Source organism: Ahaetulla prasina, chromosome 2 (assembly GCF_028640845.1).
Source record: "Ahaetulla prasina isolate Xishuangbanna chromosome 2, ASM2864084v1, whole genome shotgun sequence".
In the NCBI taxonomy this organism is placed as follows: Eukaryota; Metazoa; Chordata; class Lepidosauria; order Squamata; family Colubridae; genus Ahaetulla; species Ahaetulla prasina.
In genome coordinates this window covers 191788725-191813382 of record NC_080540.1, presented here as the reverse complement: position 1 = coordinate 191813382, position 24658 = coordinate 191788725, and the positions used below count along the sequence as shown (strand labels likewise).

Here is a 24658-nt window from a genome sequence, read left to right as displayed (position 1 = left end):
GGCAAAGAAGCCAAGGTAGATTTGTTTCCAGCTGAATTACATCAGGTAAATTCTGGAAGGTGGGCTTCTATACTGGAATCTTTATTTACTCATATTGATCACTTCCTACAGACCTCCAAGGCATTAGAGTTGGTCAATTACAATGCCAATTTAAAAGAAGGGAGACAACACTGATCTGACAAATTTCCAGCTAATTACTTTACTAAGTATAATCAGTAAATTGTACACCAAGCATATTTATTGGAATTTTTTTACTTGCTGGTGCAGAACAATGCACTAGCTGACAAGCAAGCTGGTTTTGAACAGGAGGCTCAACACTTGAGCAGTGTATAATTATTAGAATATGTTCAGTACTTTAAGTACTCTACTAGTGTACTTTTAGTACTCTAATTGCCTCTGGTATTCTTTATATTATTTTAATAGATTTGATGGTAGTATTTGATTCAATCTCCAACAGTGGACTTTGGAGGCAAAACTAGCATGTATGACTACTCCCTACAATATGACATGAATGTATCTCAATGCAGGTTAGATGCAGTACTTGAGAATTTATTTGTCCACCTGTTATATTGGTTGGATCAAGATTGTTTTTCCTGCCTCAAATATCATTCATACAGAAATAAAACAAAAGTTATATCCTGTCCTGCCTTTTCCCACTTCCCTACACTTACCTGAGTTTTATAGTACAAGCTTTTACACCAGTGGTAGGATCCTACTGGTTTAACAACTGGTTCGCTGCGCGTGTGTGCACACTTTGCAGAAAATTGAACTTCTGCATTGCTGAGACCAAGGAAAACAGCTGAGGTGTGGCAATCCATTCTGCCGCCCCGATCAGATGGGCTTCGGAAGCAGAAATATAGGTAAGTATAACACAGGGGTGGGCGGGTGGCCCCAGTTCAAAGAAAGAAAGAACCAGTTTGCTCACGGCTGAAAGTCGAAGAAACTGGTTTGCCCAAACTGGTCTGAACTAGTAGAATCCCACCATTGTTTTACATCCAGCAATCCTGGGAAATAAACCTATTTCAGACTTTCTATATGCCAATGATGCGGCCATCCAATCAATGCAAGTAGAAATATGGTGGAACGTTTAAGTCAACTCTTCATATGGTAGAGAGGAAATATCAAAACAAAGATGTGGGTCTTCACTAACAGTACATTTTTTATTAAATGTGTATGCTGCCCAACTCCCAGTCAAAACATTTGTGGAAGATTAAGAATAGAGCAAACTGAGGAATTTAGAAATGTGACAATAACTTTTCAATTTTGTGCAGTTGGGAGAAGAGCTGTCACTAATTAATCCCAATAAGGGCTAATTTTGTTCTGAAATCTGGTAGCTGCAGAAATGGTAACTTTATTCTTGTTGCTATATCTTGTTTGTGCATGTACTTGCCTTTGAGTCAGGGTTGACTCCTGGTAACTCTTTGAAAAAGGCTTCTTAGTATGGCATTGGAAGTGATTTGTCCTTGTGTGCTTCTTATGAGAGAGAGGCAGGGGAGGGAGAGAAAGAGAGAGGGGGGAGAGGGAGGGAGGGAGAGCGAGAGAGAGAGAGAAAGAGAGCGAGAGCGAGAGCGAGAGCGAGAGAGAATCTCCCAGTTTGTAGTCTGATACCACTACACCAATCTGGTCCTCACTATTGTATGGTATTTGCAGCAGTGCAATCTAAATGTCAATAGCCATGCTCTGAGTTCCTTGGAGGGTTTTCAATACATTATTGTACCTCGAATGTAAACCAGCTTCTTTGCAGATTCACTTGCAGCATTGTTCTTCAAAATTTTGACAAAAAATTATTTTCCCCTTATCTGCTTGGTCATTTTGGATAGTCTTCTAACAAGCTGTTAGAAAGGTATTGAAATGACTATTCATTGTGGATTCAGCCAGGGGCGGGTTTCAAAACCCGTCGCTACCAGTTTGCTCATGGGCACGGGTGCAATTGTCTGGGTGGATTGGCGGAGCCTCCTCCTGCTGCCACTACTGGTTCGCCTGATCCGGGGTGAACCGGAAGCAACCCACCACTGGATTCAGCCCAATATTTGATCTCTCTGTGCTCCCAGAGGGGAAAAAATAGCTGAGGCCATGTGGATTTGACACTGATCTCAGAAAAATCTGAGTCCAACCCACCTTATTATAGTGGTGAGGTCTGTCTGGGAGACCTTTCTGTTTAGTTAACGTTTTATGCTTGGACAGCCTATTTGGGCAGATTTAATGCTCTACCATCCATGTTAATGGTAGGGAGATATAATAGCATTCCAATGCAAGAGTGTTTATGCCGGCGCCTGATGGGGGAAATTGAGATAGTTATGTATGCATTACTGCACTACCCATTCTGTACATCTTGGTGCACATATTTAATAATGCCCTTTTTATCCAATTGCCTCGGTTGGCTGGATATAGAGAACATTACTCTCTTATGAGCTGATTTATCCTCAGACATCGCCAGCTAGATGTGGCTAAATTCTGTTCTACCACTGTTGTTGTTTTGGGGTTATTGTTATACAGTATGTGACCCCCCTTTATACTATCTATCTATCTATCTATCTATCTATCTATCTATCTATCTATCTATCTATCTATCTATCTATCTATCTATATATCTATATCTATCTATCTATCTATCTATCTATCTATCTATCTATCTATCTATATATATATCTATATCTATATATCTATATATCTATATCTATATCTATATCTATATCTATATCTATATCTATATCTATATATATCTATATATCTATATCTATATCTATCTATCTATCTATCTATCTATCTATCTATCTATCTATCTATCTATCTATCTATCTATCTATATATTCTGAGGTTTTCACGGGTGTTCCTATGTAGGTCTTTGGTTATTTGGGTTTTCTCCCGCGTAAAATTGGAAGTGTCTTGGCGACGTTTCGATGAAATCCCATTCGTCATCTTCAGGCTAGGTGTTTACAGCTTCGTGCTTCTAGGAGAAATGTGTGATCGCAGCTGTTTCTTCCTTTTAACTGCTAGTGGGGGTTTGAACTGATTGGTTGGGAGCTTGGCTGTGTTCTGATTGGGTGGAGGTGTGTTCTGATTGGTTGGGGGTTTGGCTGTGCTCTGATTGGATGGTGGGGTTGGCTGTGCTCTGATTGGATGGGGGTGTGTTCTGTTGGGGGGGGCTTGGTTGTGCTCAGGTTGGTCTGAGATGCAGGGGGATTTGAGTTGGTGAGCTGCATTGCTGTTGTTTGGCTTCGTGTTCGTGGTCATGCTACATCTTCATGGTGGGTGTCAGTATGCTGCATGTATGGATTGGAGGGGTTTGAAATGGCTAATGATGCAGCTGCGGTCTGGCTTCTGGTCCGTGGTCGTGCTTCATCATCGGTGTGGGTTTGAGTTTGCTTTCTGCGTGGATGTGTGGTGGTGACATGCTGTGTGGCACTCGTGAGTGTGGGTCTTGCGTCATTCTTCATGTTAGGGACTTATTTGTCGATAAGGGCGGGTTTCCAAATGGCTGGTAGGTGGGAGGTATCATCTCGTTTATTCATGCTGTGTGGGCGTTTTTCTATCTTGATGGCTTCTCTGATTATTCTGTTGTTAAAGTGTTCAGTTTTGGCGATAGTTCTGGTATTTTTTAAATCAATTTTATGTCCTGTGGCTTTAAGGTGTTGGACCAGGGAAGAAGTTGGTTCCTTTTTTTTGACTGAGTTCTTATGTTCTTCAGTGCGTGCACTTATTTTTCTGTTGGATTGTCCGAAGTATGTGGTGCTGCAGGTGGTGCATGGGATTTCATATACTCCTTGATTTTCTAACTTTTTCTAACTTTTTCTAATTTTCTAACAGATTCATGCTCCTAGAAGCACGAAGCTGAAGCCTGAAGATGACGAATGAGACTTCATTGAAACGTCGCCAAGACACTTCTAATTTTACATGGGAGAAAACCCGAATAACCAAAGACCTACATACAAACACCCGCGAAAACCTCAGAAAACATATATATATATATATGTAATGGGGTGAGCTCCTGTTACTTGTCCCAGCTTCTGCCAACCTAGCAGTTCGAAAGCACATAAAAAATGCAAGTAGAAAAATAGGGACCACCTTTGATTGGAAGATAACAGCGTTCTGTGTGGCTTTGGCATTGAATCATGCTGGCCACATGACCACAGAGACATCTTCGGACAGCGCTGGCTCTTCGGCTTTGAAACGGAGATGAGTACCGCCCCCTAGAGTCAGGAATGACTAGCACATATGTGCGAGGGGAACCTTTATCTTTACATACATACATACATACATACATATATATATATCACATGATTTAGCTTAGCTTAATAGCTTGAAAAATTTATTTTCCTTCTTTTCATCTCAATTGTTTCCTCGTGGCATTGCTCTTTGACCTTAAAATAAAATTTATATAAATGTCCTCTTGCAAAGATCTGCATCTCATAAGAGAGCTAACAGTTTAGAAATTGAAGATAGATATCAGTTTGGGATAAAAAAAGTTTCATAGTTACTGCTATTTTTTAAGGACTATCCCATATACATATACAATTGCTTGAGATGGAACATGGAAAATGATTAGGACTTAACAGGCTTTAACACAGTGGAATCTAATCTGGCCCTGTGTTTTGATGAGAACAGTTGCTGCATAGAGTGGGGAATGCTTTGTACTGGTACTGTCCCAGAAGAGCTGCATCATGTCAAACAAAAATCTGTCTTATAAATATGGGAAGCAATATTGGTAATGTCAAAACTGATAGCAGCTCTAAGCAAACCGAGGCATAAACACCTGTTATATAGCAGAGGCAGATGCTCCAGCATTAGGGGAAACAGCAGTCAGTGGGCAAAAGGCAGCATGGCATGAAATCACAGGAGGTCACCTACTCAGATGACGGCTTTGGGTGACTATTCACTCAGCAAGCTGAAGGATACTGGTTTCCAGAGCTTTCTCCATCTCACTAAATCTGACTATGGTACTCAGAATGTCTCTATTGCTATGAACAGCAGGACGATCTCAGCATGCACAGGTTGAGCTGGGGTAGGGGTCTGCTTCCTGCCTTGCCTTTGTTGGCTACACTGTGATGTTGTTTTTATGCTGATGGGGGGACACCGGTTGTTTCCTTAGATAATGATTTTTATTTCATTTTTAAGGGATGGAGGTTTTAGGTCTTTAGAATATTTCTGGAAGGGCATTACAGACATTTTGTAAAAACCAATGCATAAATAAGACTTGGTGGTAAAAGTGATATGAGGTAATATTTTCCACTGTTGTCAATACTGAACCCAGTTTAAGCTCTGGGTTTTCTTCAGTGAACACAACCCTGTCATGCCTTTCCTCCATTTCAGTGAACCATTCCAGCCCGCTTGCCTTGGATGAGGGCCTTTCTGCAACTACTGGTTATGTGTCACTTATGCCCTTTCCTGGATCAACAAGTCCTGCTCACAGTCACCCATGCTCTAGTCACTTCCCATCAGTAATGGGATTCAAATCCCGTCACTACTGGTTCCCTTGTGGGTGCATGGGCACTCACAAGTGTGTGTGATACTTCTGCACATGTGCAGAGACGCCTGGGCGGGTGGGTGGAGCCTCCCGCCGCTGCCGCTACTGGTTTGCCTAATCCGTGATGAACCAATAGCAACCCACCACTGCTTCCCATCTTGACTACCATAATATACTCTATATGGGACTACCCTTGAAAACTGTCCAGAAGCTTCAATTGGTTCAAAATGCAGCAACCCTCATTGGTTCTCTGCAAGTCTAGATTTGCGGACACGTCACCTCTGTTGTGGGAGCTGCATTGGTTGCCAATTTGCTTGCGGGTCCAATTCAAGGTGCTGGTTGTTGCCTTTAAAGTCCTATATGGTTTGGGACCAGATTATTTAAAGGACTTTCATAGAAATAGGCTGGTTTTTTTCCTAGTTATATTTACCTGGCTCACCAGAATATGGAGGCAGGGTATGTTATAGCTCCTCTCTTTAAGGAGGTCCATCCAATGGGACCAAAAGGAAGAGTCTTCTCCTTTCCGGTGGTGCTCCCTCTCTATGGAACATCATTCCTATGAAGATAAGATTGGCCTCCACCTTAGTAGTTTTTTAAAAGGTTCTGAAGACATAATTTTGCCAGCAAGTTTGGAGAACCCAGGGTGATATGGAGTCCATCAAGTGATTTGTTTGATTGTAGTCACCAGAGGGGGTTGTTGTATTTGGGGCTTTACTTCTGTAAGCTGCGCAGAGTCACTGTGAATGAATTGGGTGGTCATATAAAATTAATAAATAAATAAATGCTGGGAGGTTCTCTGCATATCTTTCCGATAATCCCCATAGTGAATTTGTGTTACCTCAGTGAGCTAGAAAAAGTAGACAGATGGCTTTAGTTGTCAACAGTTGCCTGGAGGGATGTCCTGTCCCTGCCAACCAGCATGTCAAATGAGACAATGTTTTTTCTCCAGGGCAAGTGACATTATTACATCCTCCTTGCTTTTGCTTACCTTAGGTAGTTTTTCCAAAGGGTGACCTCACCTGCTGGTTTTTAAAAACTATACTGAAGAGTACCTCAAGGCTAGCCTCTTTCAGTTCTCCTAAAACCACCCATTCTTCTCTCCCACAAACAAGCACTCATGGCTAGTGAGAATACTGCTGGGTCCCAATGGGGCTCTGGGTTGCTATCTCTAAGGTCATATGATGTTGTATCACAGGTGACTCTTGATGGCCACCTGGCTAGACAAAAACCTCCTGCCTACCTGAACCAAAGGTTCACTGCTCTTTTGAAATTCTTTGCTAAATAAAAATTAATATTCTTAGGTGGTTATGGGAAGTTGTGCATATGATGACATTGTCTGGTATGGTATTTTAGAGCTGCACATACATAACAGCTACAGTTAACAGAAACTAAAGCTTGCTGTTGAGCTAATTCATACAAACAGCCCAGTAGCTATCAAAGATTAGTATCTTTCAAATTGGAACATGCTAAAAGAACTTTTCGCCATGTTACCATCTTGTCTGGAAATGACAGGGCTGCCAAGTATTTACGCTTTTTGATTGTCAGTATTGTTCTTGCTGGATAATATTTGACATATGTAATTAATGTTTTAAAGGTCTGTCAAGGTAACTTTCAAGATTTAACACCATGTTGTTAGAAGGTTTAAGACAAAGGGCATGGACTTCTGGAAAATGCAGGAATATATGTTTATCTGAGAAAAAGGAGAATTGGAGTGCAATCAACTCCCACGCTGACAGTAGACTCCATAAAGGCTTTGGCTTGAATAAAAATGTGGGCTGAAAGCCCAAATACAAAAAGCTGTTTTGTAGCCTCAGCTCATTGTGAAGGAACAAATCATAAAGAAATGGCTGCCATATCTTTGACTGAAAATAAATCAAGATTTCACTACAGCTGATGAATTTGGAATATTGGAACTTGGATGATGACTTGGCACATCAGCTTCAGATGGTGAAGGAATACATATGTCTTTCTTGCAAGCCAGTGAAACCATCTAGAGGGTTTAAAGTTAAAGTTTTACTCATGCAAGTACAATAGTTTGGAGTAAATTACAATGAAAAAACAGGAAAAGAAGTAAATCTTTCTCCAGCTTCATTCCAGTTTCCTCCTTCCTCATGAGAGAAACCTAATCTGAATGTCTACAGCCTGCTCTCCATTTCACTAAAATTTGGATCCTTCCTACTTATGATGATTATTCTACTTTATGTAACAACTTATCTGACAACAAATTATGCAAACTATTGTGCAAATTTTCAGTTCATGTCCCTGAACTGGCTTAATAAATATTCACAAATACATTTTGTGAGACAAGGGCGTATAATCCTGAGCAAGTTCCTCAGTAATTTAACAATATTTGGAGCAAAATTAGATGTGATAGGAATAGATACATATAATGGGTTATGGGGATCTCATTTTAATATGAAATGATAAGCAGAAGTGAAAGGAATTATACTCAATTCTCTCTTATCTTACTGTGTTAAATTGAGATAATATTCAATACCTAAACTTCTGTCATTGGTGCAAATACATTTTGGCCAAACTGAATGCTGCTGAGGAGAGAAAATGGTAGGCCAGTATTGAAGCTTTGTCTCAATTGAGAACACATAAAATAGTCTGAAATTTCTATTTCAGATCCAGATTCTAAGACAATTGATGTGGATTGCGGGGACATTCACAGTTCAGGCTGATTATTTGGTCAGAAGAGACAGATTCTGTTGTGAGAAAGTTGCTTTCCCCCCACCTCCTGGTGCTGACCATCTGAAGGCTATCTAGAAACTGTCCCAAACTACATATGCTAAGTATGCTTCTTAAAAATTAAAACAAGTTTGACATGATCACTTGCCAGCTCATATGGTAAAATAAATACACCAAACTAAATACAATTCCCATCTGACCCAGCCAATAAGGTAAATATTTTTAATTAAATATTTCGCCGCGAACTTAAGACTTATTTATTCCGTCTTGCTGGACTGGCTTGAATTTTTTAAATTTTTAGCTTATTTTATGGGTTTGTAATTTTTATTAATTTTATAGGGTTGATTGTATTTTAATATTGGGCGAAATTGAATAAGTTTTTTAATGTTTGTTTTTAGTATTGTATGTGTTGTTGCTGTATTTTATTTTGGCTGTAAACTGCCCTGAGTCCTTCGGGAGAAGGGCGGTATACAAATTAAATTATTATTATTATTATTATTATTATTATTATTATTATTATTATTATTATTATTATTATTATTATTATTATTATTATTATTATATAATAATTTTAAAAATCGTATTCAAGAACTGCCAGATCCAAAAGAATCTTAAGAAAGGGGTGATAAAAAAACCCTCATATTCCTGTGGATCCACATATCACTAGAATACTTTTTTATTTTCTCAGATTATTTGTATTTGAGGTGATGGTGGAAGGATGCTGTATTTGAAATCACCAGATGAAAAAGTTGAATTTTTATTGCCTTCCTTAATGGTGAGTTATGTTATTTATTATAGTGTGTTTACTGTTTTAAACTAGCTGAATACCTGGGCTCCACTATGAAACTATGTGATCGGGCTTGATAAATTGACACTTACAGCTTGAAAATTAATGAGTAGTTATGATAGGCCTCTCCTCTCCCCTTCTCTCAGCCTTGCCCCACAGAAGTCTAACCTACCCTATCCTATCCCCTTCTCTCCCTCAGCCTTGCCCCACAGAAGCCTCCCCATTGTATCCCCTTCTCTCCCTCAGCCTTGCCTCACAGAAGCGTTCCCTATCCTATCCTTTGCTTGCTGCTGTGAAAGTAAAACTGAAACTGAAACTCCTCTCCTTTGCTTGTGTTTTGCATTTGCATTTGTGCTTTGCATTGGAACAGATTTCTTTTCAGGTGGGGAGGGGGAATAGAACTCAGTGGTGAAATCCAATTTTTTTTACTACCGGTTCTGTGGGCATGGCTTGGTGGGTGTGGCTTGACTTGGCAGGGGAAGGATACTGCAAAATCCCCATTCCCTCCCCACTCCTGGGGAAAAGATATTGAAAAGTCTCCATTCCCACCCCACTCTGGGGCCAACCAGAGATGGCATTTGCCGGTTCTCTGAACTGCTCAAAATTTCCGCTACTGGTTCCCTGAACTACTCAAAATTTCCACTAACAGTTCTCCAGAACCTGTCAGAACCTGCTGGATTTAACCCCTGGTGGAACTCCTTAGCATTAGAGGGCTGTTTGGAAAGTGAAACAGCATTTGTTGTGTGAGCAAGAAGGAGACAGGAAGGAGCCTGGCCAATGGCTTAGCTCAATTGTTCTGTAGTAAAGTTGCTTGCTGCTGTGAAAGTAAAACTGAAACTGAAACTCCTCTCCTCTGCTTGTGTTTTGCATTTGGAACATATTTCTTTTCAGGTGGGGAGGGGGAGTAGAACTCCTTAGCATCAAAGTGTGTTAATAATAATATAGGAAATACTAATGCGCTGATGGTCATTTTGAAAAATCCTTTCTTAGTGAGCACCTAGAAGCCAAGAGGAACATACGTGGCAAATTTCAAGTTTGTAGGCTTTATGGTTCTGGAGATTTTGTGACGATGCGTGAGTGGTATTTCAATTATATATACATAGATTACAACCATGCTTGGGATAAGTATTATGAAGAACAAAATATTAAAAACTTAAATAAAAATGTCTATCCTAACCTTCAAAAGGCCATCTCTGAGCTAGGTTCCCTTTTAAAGATATGAGACATGAGTTTATAGGCGTTAAGGAAAGGACTAGCAATACTGCTAGATCCATATGTCAGCTGTCATTTGCAGTCAGCTTTATGGGTGCATTAACTGGAATAATATTAATGATAACAGCAATAGCAATAATACAGAACAGGAATTGTTATAATGGGCAAGAGTAACAGCCTTTGTTTGATGTTAATTGCAAAGACTTGTTCCTACTGATGTGATAAAACTTATCAGGGCTTTAACAGTTCTGAATGGTTCTTTAGTATTACTCCTCATTCAGTAATGTGAGTTACTGCTCTAAATTCCTTTTTTTAAAAAAACATGTAATGTGACAGTTTTAGCTAAGCTATAAGCCCTTTTCAGACACATTTAGAATTTTTCAGAAATACTATCAGAATGGCATCTGCAACAAGCTATGATGATGAGGTCCACGCTGACATGTGTGTCGTGTTATTATAGCACAAAGAATGCAATTATGTGCTTGCATCATGATGTCTGGTAATTCCCTGTGCACACCCATGCACCATCAAACTTCTGCCTGCTAGAGTTTTAGATATGTGTCACAGTATATATCTTTAAGCCATTTCTGAAGTAAAAAGTGTCTTTCTCTTTTTACTAAAAGACAAGTATATTGTAGGTTAGAAAAAAAAACTGAAGTAGGATCAAAAGTTCCTAAAGGTGTGTTAGCACCGCATAGCATTCATTGAATCAAACCATTAACGCATCTCTATATCAAGATTTATGGGGGGGAAATTGTTTATCAGGTCTGTCTGTACCTATAAGTAGGAATTTGAGCTGCTTTTTTCAGATAGTTGAATATATATTTCTCTACACTTTTCCTAATCTAATTACATACTTAATAATTCATGCCTCATGGACAGCAGAGAATAATGGGCAGATTATCTGAGATAATGCTTTCTTGATTCTCAGACTGTAATCTTTTCTTTTTTCTTTTCCTTTTATCAAAGTATACATTTGGGGGAGGTAGATTAATACAGATAAAGTCATACTCTCATCTTTTGATATTTCGGTGTATTTTTTATTTATTCATTCATCCATTTACTGTCAATTTTTGGAAGCCTGCTACTAAAGAAACGCCTAATGAATTAAAAACTATGTCATCTCTCATATGATGGTCATTTGTAGCTCTGGATTCACTGATAGCCTATCGCCCTGTGCTAGGCAAATAAATATTGAAGATTTTCTGTAAGTATTACACTTTTGCCAGAAGAATTACCTTCAGCCTAATGTCCAAATGCCATTTATTGGGAGATTTTATGTATTTGATTTGGCAGAGTCCTCCATATCAGATGATAGTCTGTCTGTTGCAGTAAAGTAACACATAAGGGAAAAAGTAAGGTTAAACCCTTTTCTCTTTCATGCCAGTTGTTTATGGGAAAGCAGTTTTTTTAAAAAACGGGACATAGTGCATATCTAGCCCAGCTTCATCCTCTGGATGAGAATTAAGTTCAAGACAACCTACTTAGAAACAGTATCTTCCTCCTTATATTCTATTCGGTTATAAGGAACATATTTAGAAAAAAGGTCTGAGAAATCGCAGTCTACTCAGTGCCCTGCAGCAATTTCATTTGAGAATTAATCAGTTGCAGCAAAAACAGCAGTAGATCTCCTGGCACCTTAAAAATTAGAAAATGAATTTTGGGGAAAAAAAATCCTTGGACTGAAGTCTTTTTTAGGAGATGCATGAAGCATATCTTGGTGAGCATGTATGACGATACAATAGAGAGGGTGGAAAGCAAGAAAAATTAGATGGAAATGAAATGCCAAAAATTCAGATTCTGACAAAGGCAGTAAACCTTAAGTGTATTCAGAGTAAGTCTAGTGATTATGACACCATAGATTCATGTTGTCTTTAACATAGTCAGTGTCCAAATTTAAATATAGTTCCATGACTTAAATTATGGAAACAAGAAAGAATACAAAGTAAAAAGAAGCTAAGCAAATTGTGCAGAATAAAAAACAGCTGAATGAAAAATAAAAAGTAGACCCAAAATGTTATAAAAGAATAAACAATACAGAATTCTTAACTGATGAATGATTACAATACTGCATTGCTATGTAACAGCACTAATCATCCTTGCATGTCCTAATTAACTAATACCTGCCCTGGAATAAAAGTATTTAGCTTACTTTTATCCAGAAATGATAACATGATTATTCATTCATTTGATAACAGTTTGATACTGAAATACTTCTTTGAAATTTCTTTGACAGCTCAATGACAGCAGAGCTGTCATAAGACATCAGGAGTGAATTTGCTGAAATTGTGTGTATCATTTCTCAGTGAAAACATTAGAAGTGGGAAACCAAAGAAATTAAAACCAGAAATGATGATTTATCACTTCTTGCCACAAATCCACCTGCAAAAATTCTCATTTGTCTGCTGATCTTCCAACATTAACTGCTGTTTCTGATCTAAAGAGAATATTGCAATGATGTGTTCTTCCTAAAATAAAAATACTAGCAAAACAGTAATAGGAAAAGTGGCAATAGCAGTATTTTTAATTATAGTCATTTGTCAGATATGACATACACAAAAAACAATAAAAATAACATAGAAAATTAAAAATAGCAATGAACTAAAACAGAAAATAATGATTAAAAAGGAAGTGAGAAATTAGATTAATCTGATAACACTACATAAATGTAGCCTGTATGACTTTTCACCTCTGGGCCAAGGAGCTCAGATTGAGCATTATTTGATCAACTTGATCATCCTCCTCATCCTCATCTCAGAAGTGTAATCATTAATCTGAATAGTTTTCAATATTTGGTACATATTTTATGGTGTCAGATAAAAACTGAATGTGTGTCTACATAGCTGTTAAGCAGAATTTGGCTACAAAACATATAACATTGGTTCGATGACCTCTTAGGAGAAATGAAATATACATCTTATCTTCCCTGCCTGGAAAATCTTTTTTCAAAAGGGATAATTAAAATGGCTCGTAAATTCCTGCAGAAATTACAGCATGATAAGACATGGTCTGCATCCTCGTTTGCAAGAAAACACCTCAAGGGCAAAGAGTAGGAGATGTTATGATACCAACTTTCAATAACAGCTGAAGATCAGGTCTGCCCAGGAAGAACATTCTGCACTGTCTAGCCTTTGCCCTGCCCTACATCTTAAATCATCTTGGGCCCATACAGAGCACTTGGGGTCACTCTATGTCCAGAGCTTTCTCTTTCATGGTTTTTGTGACTCAACTCCTATTCCAGTGCTTATAGAGCATCCTAAGAAGGACCATAAAGAAATGATTTCTCCCTGTCTTCCAAAGAGAACGGAAGCAATGTCTTCTAATCAGTGTAACCATATTAGAAACATAGTTGAGACTTGCAAAATTGCCCTCAAAATGTATATTGCATTCTCTCTGCTGAAACAAACTTGGAATAAAGATGGATTTGCACACTGTAAAATAATTGTGCCATTACTTTGATCTTAAATAATTTTACCAAGGCAGAGATGTAATGGCATGTCAGGCAGTCCCAATCTTCCTAATTTCTTTATACCTTGAAGTATTTAACCCCTGTTTTTCCCCTTGCCATACAAACATACTGTAGATATATCTTTCTGCCATTGTTTAAATGTTACATCCATTGCCAAAATAGGTATTGTTTAAAACAAAAAAACATTCATTTTTATTATAAAAATTGTCCCCAGAGATGACAATTTTAATTTCTCCCATCTGAATATATTTGTGTTGTGGTCACTGGCCATAATTACAACAAAAACACATTAAAATAAAGTAAAAACAAAACTAAATTAAATTAAATTAAATACTACAATTTGTGGTCACATCATCAGTGGATAATAAAAGTCTTCCTAATTTTACAGGCAGTGTAACAAAAATTAGCTCTGCTCAAGGATCCTGAATTGTACTGATCTAATAATAACTGTACATAAATTTCCTAGGTGTTTTACCAGATAAGGAGTTATAAGGCAGGTCTAATATAGCAGGGAATGAGCTGGAACTTTAACAGCCCCTTGTCGATGGGGGCATATTCTCAGTTCTTACAAGACTGTTTTGTATCAGCCCTCAGAAAATGTTATGGACAGTTGTCTATGGAGAGTCTCAGTCATCCAGGTCATGGTTGTCCCAAAATAGAATAGAATAGAATAGAATAGAATAGAATAGAATAGAATAGAATAGAATTTTCAATTGGCCAAGTGTGATTGGACACATAAGGAATTTGTCTTAGTGCATATGCTCTCAGTGTACATAAAAGAAAAGATATGTTCATCAAGAATCATAAGATACAACACTTAATGATAGTCATAGGGTACAAATAAGCAATCAGGAAACAATATCAATATAAATCGTAAGGATACAAGCAATAAAATTGCAGTCATACAGTCATAAATTGGAAGGAAATGGGTGATGGGAATGATGAGAAGTTTAATAGTAGTGCAGACTTAGTAAATAGTTTGACAGTGTTGAGGGAATTATTTGTTTAGCAGAGTGATGGCATTCAGGAAAAACTGTTCTTGTGTCCAGTTGTTTTGGTGTGTAGTGCTCTATAGCATTGTTTTGAGGGTAGGAATTGAAACAGTTTATGTCCAGGATGTGAGGTGTCTGTAAATATTTTCACAGCCCTCTTTTTGACTCGTGCAATATACAGGTCCTCAATGAAAGGCAGGTTGGTAGCAGTTGTTTTTTCTGCAGTTCTAATTATCCTCTGAAGTCTGTGTCTGTCTTGTTGGGTTGCAGAACCAAACCAGACAGTTATAGAGGTGCAGATGACAGACTCAATAATTCCTCTGTAGAATTGGATCAGCAGCTCCTTGGGCAGTTTGAGCTTACTGAGTTGGCACAGAAAGAACATTCTTTGTTGTGCTTTTTTGATGTTAGTTGTCCATTTTAGATCTTGCGATATGGTAGAACCTAGAAATTTGAAGGTCTCTACTGTTGATACTGTGTTGTCTAATATTGTAAGAGGTGGAAGTATGGAAGAGTTTCTCCTAAAGTCTACCACCATTTCTACGGTTTTGAGTGTGTTCAGTTCCAAATTGTTCTGGTCGCACCACTAGGCTAGTTGTCCCATCTGTATGCAGATTCATCATTGTCTTGAATGAGACCAATCACTGTTGTGTCATCTGTGAACCTCAGTAGTTTAACAGATGGATTGTTAGAGATGTAGTCATTGGTATACAGAGAGAAGAGAAGTGGGGAGAGCACACAGCCTTGGGGGCCCCTGTGCTAATTATACAGGTATCTGATATGATTCTGCTTAGCTTCACCTGCTGTATCCTGTCTTTTAGGATGAGCCTTAGGTAAATATAGCTTCATTGCTGCTGGGATATATTGTGCTTCTCTGGTGAAATGAAAAGATTGAATTATAGCTGTTGTTTTTTGAACATTTTGTATGATAGAATTTTGGTGTACACTCCATTGGTGGAAGCATGAAAAACTACACCCAAGTATTTAAAATATTTCACTTGTTCAGTACTCTGACAATTTATCCTTCAGGTGTGCAATTTAGATCTCTTTGCAATGATCGGGATGTTAGTATTGCTATACTTGATTTCAAGTGCTTCCTCAGAACAGTAATTGGCCAGAGCTTATTTAAGTCCAATTAACCTTTGTGAAATAAGTATTATGTCACCTGTATACAATAAAGTTGCAGTGTCTGTTTGCTAGTTTTGGGGTGGTGGTGATGCTCTAATTAATTTATTTTGGCCACAAGTGGATTTATGTGCAGATTAAATAGCAGGGGAAATAAAATATCTCCCTGCCTCCTTTCTCTGTAAGTTGGAATCTCATTAGTGTGATGGCCTTGCATACTACATCAAACTTTGATTCTAGAATTCTTATAAAGATTATACATAAGCAACAGTAACCATCTATCAGTGGTAATATTCAGAAGCTTAGTCCATAGCTTTGCTCTGGGAACTAGATCTAAAATCAATAAATGCAATATATAATATTGAACCTGTTATACATGTGTATTATTTGGCAAAACTTCTGGTCCTGAAGCCTGCTTACTCGTCTACCAATATATATTCTTGCTCGATCCAGTCAACTAATTTGTTGTGTAAATGTCAGGCATAGAGCTTGCTTATAATGCTTAAAATGCTAATACGACAATAATTAGCAGGCACATCTTGGATTCCCTTTTATAAATTCCCACCATGATAGCTAGGCCCCAGTCCTCTGGGATTTTCACAAGGTGATCAGTATAAGTAAAGGAAGCAAAAAGTCCACCATTCCAAATCATTGTGTAATAATTTGGGAATAGGTCATTGTCTGAAGTTTTGCCAGGCTTTCGCTGTTTTATAAGCATCTTTATGTGAGCATTTGAGACTGGGCATCAACTAGGAAAGAGGTTAGTATTAAGATTTAAATCAAATTTAGGAGAGGCTTCTTGTGAACATAATGCTCTAAAATGGTCCTCCCACACAAATGCAGGTAAGAGGTGGGGAATTGGGGGCCCTGTCAATTGGACGGAAAGTTACTAGGCAGCAGAATAGGATTTTTGGTTTGAGATGCTGTTTTCAGTTGCTGCCAAGAAGCTCTAGTGAATACTTTTTTCTTTTTTGCATTGTTTATTCAGGGACATACAGTTCTGGATGGGTGTTCAGCTCGGTTCTCTTTCTATAATTTAAATTTCCTAATCAGTTTACCCCTGAGAGGGATAAGCCTGCCCCCATGTTTACTTTTTCCTTGATATTTGGGTGAAGGGCGTTGGCTGGAATAACTGAATCAATTGGGTGGATGTCTGTGGAAAGGAATTTTCAGACATGCTTTTATCTATAGTAGAATGGAATTGCACTGCTGCTTCAAACAAAGGCAATGAGACATTTGCTCAGTGAGTTGCTGAATCCATCTGGCACAGACCAGCCCTCGCTCCAGGTGCACTTCCAAAATTGGAGTAGATTCTGTTTCAAGAAAGCAATTATTGAATGCTTTTACAACAGTGATACCTGGAAAGTGGACATTATCAGGTAAATTGTATAGATATATATATATATTTTTGTATAAGACTAATTAAATTCCATAAGATTAAAGTGTAATCAATCAGGGAAAGTTTTCAGCCAACCCAGTGGAAGAATTCACCAGGGAAATCACTACTGATAGATCCATTCAATAGATATAAATTTTGTTTGTTAATTGTTTGTAATCAACACAGCCCCTTCTAATCCCCTTTTGAATCTTTAAATTGCTGGGTAAAGGGGGATTGTAACTAGTTCTAGAGACAATTGATGGAACTGAGTAAAAAGTGCAGGGTGGGGGGATGAAAGAGAGCTGGAAAGACTGGGCTGGGCTATGGAAAAGTATTTGCATGTTGAATCAGAGAAAGAAAGATGTAAAAGATAATCCCAGCTCCCACCCTCCTTTTTTTAAAAACTATTGATGGCTGGAAGGTTAAAGCAAACAGCTTAAATTTGGATTTGAACTTCTAAGATGTTTCTTTGGCAAGGACAGGGAGCCCAGAACAGAAGAATTCCAGCATCCTTTCAAATCTGCAAGGAATTTTGATCCCCCTTTTTCTGCTCTGTCCAGGCTTAAAGGGTGGGACTGATTGGATTCCCACATTGGAGGTGCAGAAGTTGGCTTTTGGTGCCAAGGAATTGGACAACCATTTGTCTGGGATGGTATAAGGACTTCTGCCTTAGGCAGCGGGTAGAACTAGAAGACCTCCAAGGTCTCTTCTAGCTGTCTAATTCTATGATTTGTGTTAAGTTCGGGAAGTAACGAGGCTGGAGACCAGGATAGTGACAACAGCTCTTTAATATAGGGTGAACCCAGCAACCAGGCTGGGGAAAAACCTCTCCTTATATACTGTTTAACCGGCGGCTTCAACCAATCAGCAACGTGCTTGTTTCCCGCCAAAACATTTAAAGATACATAACACTCCTCCCCTCCCAGAAAACACTTTACCTATTTTTACATATTATTTACATGTTATTTTTCGACGTAGTCACACAAATAACCTGGGCGTCTCCTGATTCTTTCGGACCTGCGCGGTTCAGTCCTTGGGAGTGGGTTGAGCTGGTCGGAGGGGCTGTTTGCTCCTCCCAGCTCTTTCTCTAGGCCATCCGGCCCTGGATTATTTGCCGGCTCTTTTTCTAGGCCATCCGGCCTTGGATTACTTGCAGAGTCGTCCCTGCTGTTTCCAAAGGGAACCTGATGGCGTCGCTGGACCTCCGGGAACTCAGCTAAGTCTTTCGCCTCTCCTGGGTTAAAGTCAGCTGTGGGTTCAAATAATGTGTGGTCAGGGTCTGTTTCATTGAGCTCGGATTGTTCGGTTATTCTTTTTCTGATTTGATCTATGTGGCGCCTCCATACTCGGTTGTCTTTTAACTCAACCAAGTATGACTTTGGGCCGGTTGCTTTTACGATTTGCCCTGCTAGCCAACTTGGGCCGTCCCCATAGTTGCGGGCCCACACTCGGTCGCCTATGCCCATTTCTCTCGTTTTTTCCAGTTCCCCCTTGTAACCCTCTGGTGTGTAATGGGGATTTAACCGGTCGAGTGGGCACCGGAGCTTCCGTCCCATCAATAATTCGGCTGGGCTTCTGCCTGTAGCAGTGCTGGGGGTTCTATGCTGAACGGCCAGAAAGAAATCTATCTTTGTTTGCCAGTCGCCTGGCTTGAGTCTGGACAATGCCTCTTTAGCGCTCCGGACGGAACGCTCTGCAAGGCCATTCGACGCAGGGTGGAAAGGCGCAGAGAGGGCATGTCGGATGCCCTCATCTGCCAAGTATTCCTCAAACTGGGTTGCCGTGAATTGCGGGCCGTTATCGGATACTAGCGTGTCGGGCAACCCGTGGGTTGCAAATAGATGCCGCAGGGCTGCGATTACTGCCTCGGCTGTCATGGATCTCATGAGTATGATCTCCAACCATTTAGAGAAAGCGTCGACTACCACCAGGAAGGTTTGGCCGTGGAAAGGGCCAGCAAAATCAATGTGGATTCTCGACCAGGGCCCTTGGGGTTTTTCCCATTCCCTGACTGGGGCCGTTGGGGGTAGAGGTCTGGACTCTTGGCAAGCCTGGCATTTTCCTACCCTCTCAGCAATTTCTGAGTCCATTAGTGGCCACCAAACATAGCTTCTTGCTAGCCCCTTCATCCTTACGATCCCTGGGTGACTCTCGTGGAGGAGGTCCAATACCCTTTCCCTCAATTTCTCCGGGATCACCACTCGATCGCCCCACAGCAGGCACCCCCCTTGAGCCGAGAGTTCCCCACGTTTTTTTACAAATTCCTTAAAACGCTCGCCCGGCGCAGCGGGCCACCCTCTTTGTACCCAACCGAGTACAGTCCTCAAAGTAATGTCCCGGTATGATGCCCGAGCCACCTCCTTAGATGTGACTGGGCCAGAGTCCAAAGAGTCAATTAGCAGGATGGGCGTCCCCGGGGTGGGGTCTTCGATCGCCCCTGGTAGTGGGCATCTGCTTAAAGCGTCCGCATGCCCCACTTCTTTTCCCGGTCGATGCTGCAGCCTGTAGGAATAAGCGGCTAAGAAGATAGTCCATCGGGTCAATCGTGGCGAAAGTGCCACAGGCGTTGGTGATCGCCAGCCAGTATCCTAACAGCGGTCTATGGTCAGTAACAATTTCAAAGTCTCTACCAAAACGTATCCATGAAACTTTTTACCCTGACACAATTGCTAGCGCTTCCTTATCCAACTGGCTATAGTTCCTCTGTCGAGGACATCGTTCTGGAGTAGAAGGCTATTGGGGCTTCTGTGCCGTTTGAAGTCTGTGGCTGAGCACAGCCCCACCCCGTAAGGGAGGCATCGCAAACCAGTAATAATGGCAATGAGCTATGATACTGGATCAGTAGGCTATCGCCGAGAGTAGATTTTTACTGCTTGAAAGCCCTAGCTTCCGTCTTTCCCCAAGACCAAACAGTATTCTTTCCCAGAAGCTTATGCAGCGGCTCAGCAACGGTCGCCTTGTTTTTAAAAGACCGCGTAAAAATTCACTAGCCCCAGGAATGCCTGTAGCTCTGTTTTGTTTTTGGGCGCTGGCGCCTTTCTGATTGCCTTGACCTTGCTCTCAGTGGGGTGAATTCCTTTCTTGACTATTCGGTAGCCCAAGAATTCTACGGATTCTACCCCATCTGGCATTTGTTCACTTTAACCTTTAGTCCGCTGACCGAAAATGCCCAGAACTTTTCTCAAGCGCTCCCCCAATTCCTCCAAATTTTCGGCTGATATTAATACATCATCGAAGTAGGGGACTACCCCTGGGAGCCCTTGCAGAAGTCGTTCCATTAAATTTTGGAACAGCCCCGGTGCCACACTCACCCCAAATTGTAATCGGGTACACTTGAAAGCACCTCTGTGAGTTACAATCGTTTGGGCTTCGGCTGTGTTGGCGTCTACGGGCAGTTGTTGATAGGCTTGGGCCAAGTCTAACTTTGCAAAGACTTGCCCTTGCCCCAACGAGTGCAGCAAGTGTTGCACCACGGGAACCGGGTAAGCGCTTTTCTGTAAGGCTTTGTTTAACGTCGCCTTGTAGTCAGCGCAGATTCTAACCGACCCATCTGGTTTTACTGGGGTGATGATTGGTGTCTCCCACTTTGCGTGATCGACTGGCACCAGAATCCCCTGATTTATGAGCTTATCTATCTCTTTGTCAATCTTAGGTTTAAGGGCAAAAGGGACTCTCCTTGCCTTTAACCTAATGGGGGCTACCTGGGGGTCTAAGTTGAAGGAAATAGGGGTCCCCTTGTACTTGCCCAGGCAGTCCTTGAAGACATCTTCGAACTCGTTCATGAGTGTGTCTTTTAGGTTACAGTCACTTCTGTAGATGCCAGTCACTCCCATGCCCAATGCACGGAACCAGTCTAGTCCCAACAAACTGGGCAGGGTCCCTTCGACGATCGTGATGGGCAGGGTCTTCTTGTGTGGTCCGTACTCGACTCGGACAGAGGTGGTCCCTCGAACAGGGATGCGATTCCCTTGGTAGTCATGGACTCGTAGCCGTTGTGTTTGCAGGTGGCGCTTTGCGACTGATGGCAACGCTTTCGCCAAAGTGTCCCAGGACATGATGGTGATCGCTGACCCGGTGTCCACTTCTAGTCGGCACGGCACTCCTTCTATTCTGGGCTTGGTGAAGATTTTCTTCTCCACCCGGGTTGTGGCGCGGCCTATGATCACCGTCGTTTGATTCGAGTTCGCGCCTTTTTTATTTGAGCCAATCACGGGTCGCCTTGCCTTTTTCTCAGTGTATTTGACAAGCATTTTGTCAAGCTGTAGAATATCAGGGACTGGGTTAGGCATTAAAAGTTCTCCTTTGGTGGTCTTTGTGCCTGAGCTTTTGGAGGCTCTGGCCGCTTTAGCAATTTGTTGATTGAATTTATTGCCACAGCCCTGAAAACATGGTAAAACCAGATTAATTAATGGTTTTGCTATGGAGCATATATTGTCACAAATGTTTTTTCTTAGTTTATCCAGTCTCTTTGTGCTGTCTGCTTATTCTGAATCTGGCAGTGCACCAAATGAGTCAATCAACATTACTTCCAGTGAGTCCTGGGCATACTCTGTCACTGAAAATAATGCAGTTTGTTGAATAGAGTGCTTCTTCCTCTGTTCCCTTTATTACTGGAAATCTGCTGAGTGATCTGATTGGTCTATAATTAATAATTGCATTGATCTTTTCTCTGATCTTTTTCTGTTTTGAGAGTTAAACCCTCCACAGTTATTTCTTTCTAGTAGATTTGGGAGTGGGGTCAGCTCTAAATTCCACTTTAGCTGGTATTGCTTGTTGGTTTGAGCACCAGGTATCTTTACAGCATCTGCTGTTTTATGTATATACTCTCAGTATATTTTAGAAATGACTCTTTTACTCTTTTTAGTCCAATGTTAAAACCATTTACCCCATCAGTTCCTTTTGCTTTTCGATGTTGGTGTTCTTTGAGGGTGAAGGTTCATTCTCCAAAGGTGGGTTTCTAAATGTTTCATGATCAGGCTAGGTAACATCTTCAGTGGAGTTTACTCTGAACTCCGGTGAAGACGTTACATAGCCTGGTAATGAAACGTGTGGAAACCAACCCACAAGCTTGGAGAACAAACCTTCACCCTCATCCTACACCTGAGCTACAGATATTCACCATTATTGCTTGTATACTTTGTTCACATCATCTTTTGTTTGCTAATTTTAAAACCAGTTAATACCCTAAAAGTCCATTACTTTTTTCCATTAATATCTCTGTTCTTTCCAGAGGATATTCCAAGGTTATTACTAGGTCATCCACAAACATCTGTAATTTATAAGGTTCGCTTTTAATTTTTTCTCCAACAGTTTCTCATCTTGCCTTATATCTCTATTCAATATTTTAAAAGCTACAATAAATAGCAATAGTGACAATCTTTGCTATTCTTTGTCTAACCCCTTTCTGTATCTCATGAGGTTTTGTTAATTCCCAATTCAGTTTGTGCCTTTTGAGAAGTGTAAATTGATTTTACATCTTTAATAATATTCTCACCAAAGTCCACATTCACCAAAATTTTAAACAAGAATATCCAATTCAAATTATCAAAGGCCTTTTCTGTATCAAGAAAAATCAATGGTGCTTGTTTTTCATTATGTTGTTTCAAGTATTCCAAAGTATCCAATACATTTCCAATATTGTGCCCCAGCTGTATTTTATATAAAAACTGCCACACTGATATTTTGAATAAAGTTCTGTAAAACCATCTGCATTCTCTCAGATAAAATCATTCTAAATAACTTATACAAATAGTTTTTTTTACTTATGATCATTCATTTAACAATTGTTCAAATTCACAACAGAGCTGAAAAAGTGATTTATGAATGGTCCTTGCACTAACAAAGGTTTCACTGTTCTTGTGGTCATGTGATCACCCTCTGTGACCTTAACAGAGGGATTCTAACAAGCAAAGTCAATGGGGGAAGTCGTATTCACTAAACAATCACTGTAAAAGGGTCATAAAATTGGACACAACTCAATTAATGACCACATCCTTCAGCAATGGAAGTTCCAGTTCTAATTGTAGTTTTAGGACAAGGACTATCTGTAATCATTAGTTGGTAAATGATATCGGCCCTAATTCTTTAGGTGATGTCAAATCTTGATCTTCTTTAGGTATTAATGATATATTTGCTTCCATTCAACTGTCTAGTACAGGGGACTGCAAACTTGGCTCTTTTAAGACTTGTGGACTTCAACTCCCAGAGTTCTTCAGCCAGCTTTGCATTGCTGAGGAACTCTGGGAGTTTTTGTTTTTTTTTGCATTTATATCCCGCCCTTCTCCGAAGACTCAGGGCGGCTTACACTATGTCAAGCAAAAGTCTTCATCCATTTGTATACTATATACAAAGTCAACTTATTGCCCCCCAACAATCTGGGTCCTCATTTTACCTACCTTATAAAGGATGGAAGGCTGAGTCAACCTTGGGCCTGGTGGGACTTGAACCTGTAATATTGCAAGCAGTTGCTGTTAATAATAGGCTGCATTAGCCTGTTGCGCCACCAGAGGCCCCTGGTGAAGTCCACAAGTCTTAAAAGAGCCAAGTTTGCAGACCCCTGGTCTAGTATCATTCCAGTCTCTAAAGTAGAGTTCATGTGTTGCAATGTTTGTCATAATTTATGTTCAAAAGAAGCTGTAAAATATCAGTTTAGATGGTTTCCATATTTTAACTATTTTTATAGCTCCACAAACTCCACTTATTGTTTTAGGTCCATTCATTAATTGTAATCATCAGCAATTTTTGTTTTTTTAAATATTTATCTATCTTTGCTAAATTTGTTCTTTATTTCCTTGGTTTATTTGCAATTTCATTTCTTTTCTTCATTTTGCATATTTCATCCAGGCCACTTGTGACATTTAATCTAAATGTGCATTTCTCCATCAAGATGAATAGAACATTATCCTTATGGAATTGAAATATTTGACCTGCTCTAGTTGTTTACTATTAATAGTCCACCAGTATTCCTTCATTGTCCTAGTGAAAGTCAAACGTTTATCTTTAATAGGTGATTAACAAGTTTTGGTCTTTGCAATATTATGCAAGGGCAAATAGTGAAGAAGATGAAGGGCTGTTTTACAATCAGAAAAAATTCACCTTGGAGTTTAATCTATATGCTTTTTTCAAGAACTACTTAAGTACTTTGTTTATCAAAATTACAACATGTTTTTAACCTTTAAGAACCTATTTTGCTCAGTTGTGGACATCGCTTAAATTTTTATTTAATTTGCGTATGCATGCATAGTCCCTGCTTAATACATTTTATTGGCCTTCTTTTCTACTTGGCCCTTTACTAAAAAGAGATATATTACTCCGTCATTTTAAATACACCATTCATCAAGTTCCTAGGTCATAAGCAATCAAAAGTGCATAAATAATTTATTACTTACTGTAGTTGGCTGTGTCAAATATACTATGCAAATCCAGTTTAAAATAATCAAGAGATTACATATTTGATTGAGTGTTACTTATTAAGTTAAAACAATTATGTAAAAGATTTGGGAAGACTTGGTATGCTACCACAATTTTGGTCACCACGATG

The 24658-nt window shown here is 39.7% G+C and overlaps 2 long non-coding RNA genes across 2 annotated transcripts in view; both read left to right on the top strand.

Annotated features, from left to right (window-relative positions):
• The first annotated feature begins 8054 nt into the window (after window positions 1–8054).
• On the top strand, window positions 8055–9683 carry LOC131193227 (uncharacterized). The gene is made up of 3 exons (XR_009153869.1): window positions 8055–8367; window positions 8844–8930; window positions 9592–9683. It is a non-coding gene; the product is annotated as an uncharacterized LOC131193227 (long non-coding RNA).
• A 7326-nt stretch (window positions 9684–17009) lies between these two features.
• LOC131193226 (uncharacterized) overlaps window positions 17010–24658 on the top strand; it is a 49243-nt gene continuing 41594 nt past the window's right edge. Inside the window, exon 1 of the long non-coding RNA XR_009153868.1 lies at window positions 17010–17119. This is a non-coding gene — a long non-coding RNA (uncharacterized LOC131193226). The remainder of the gene's footprint in view (window positions 17120–24658) is intronic.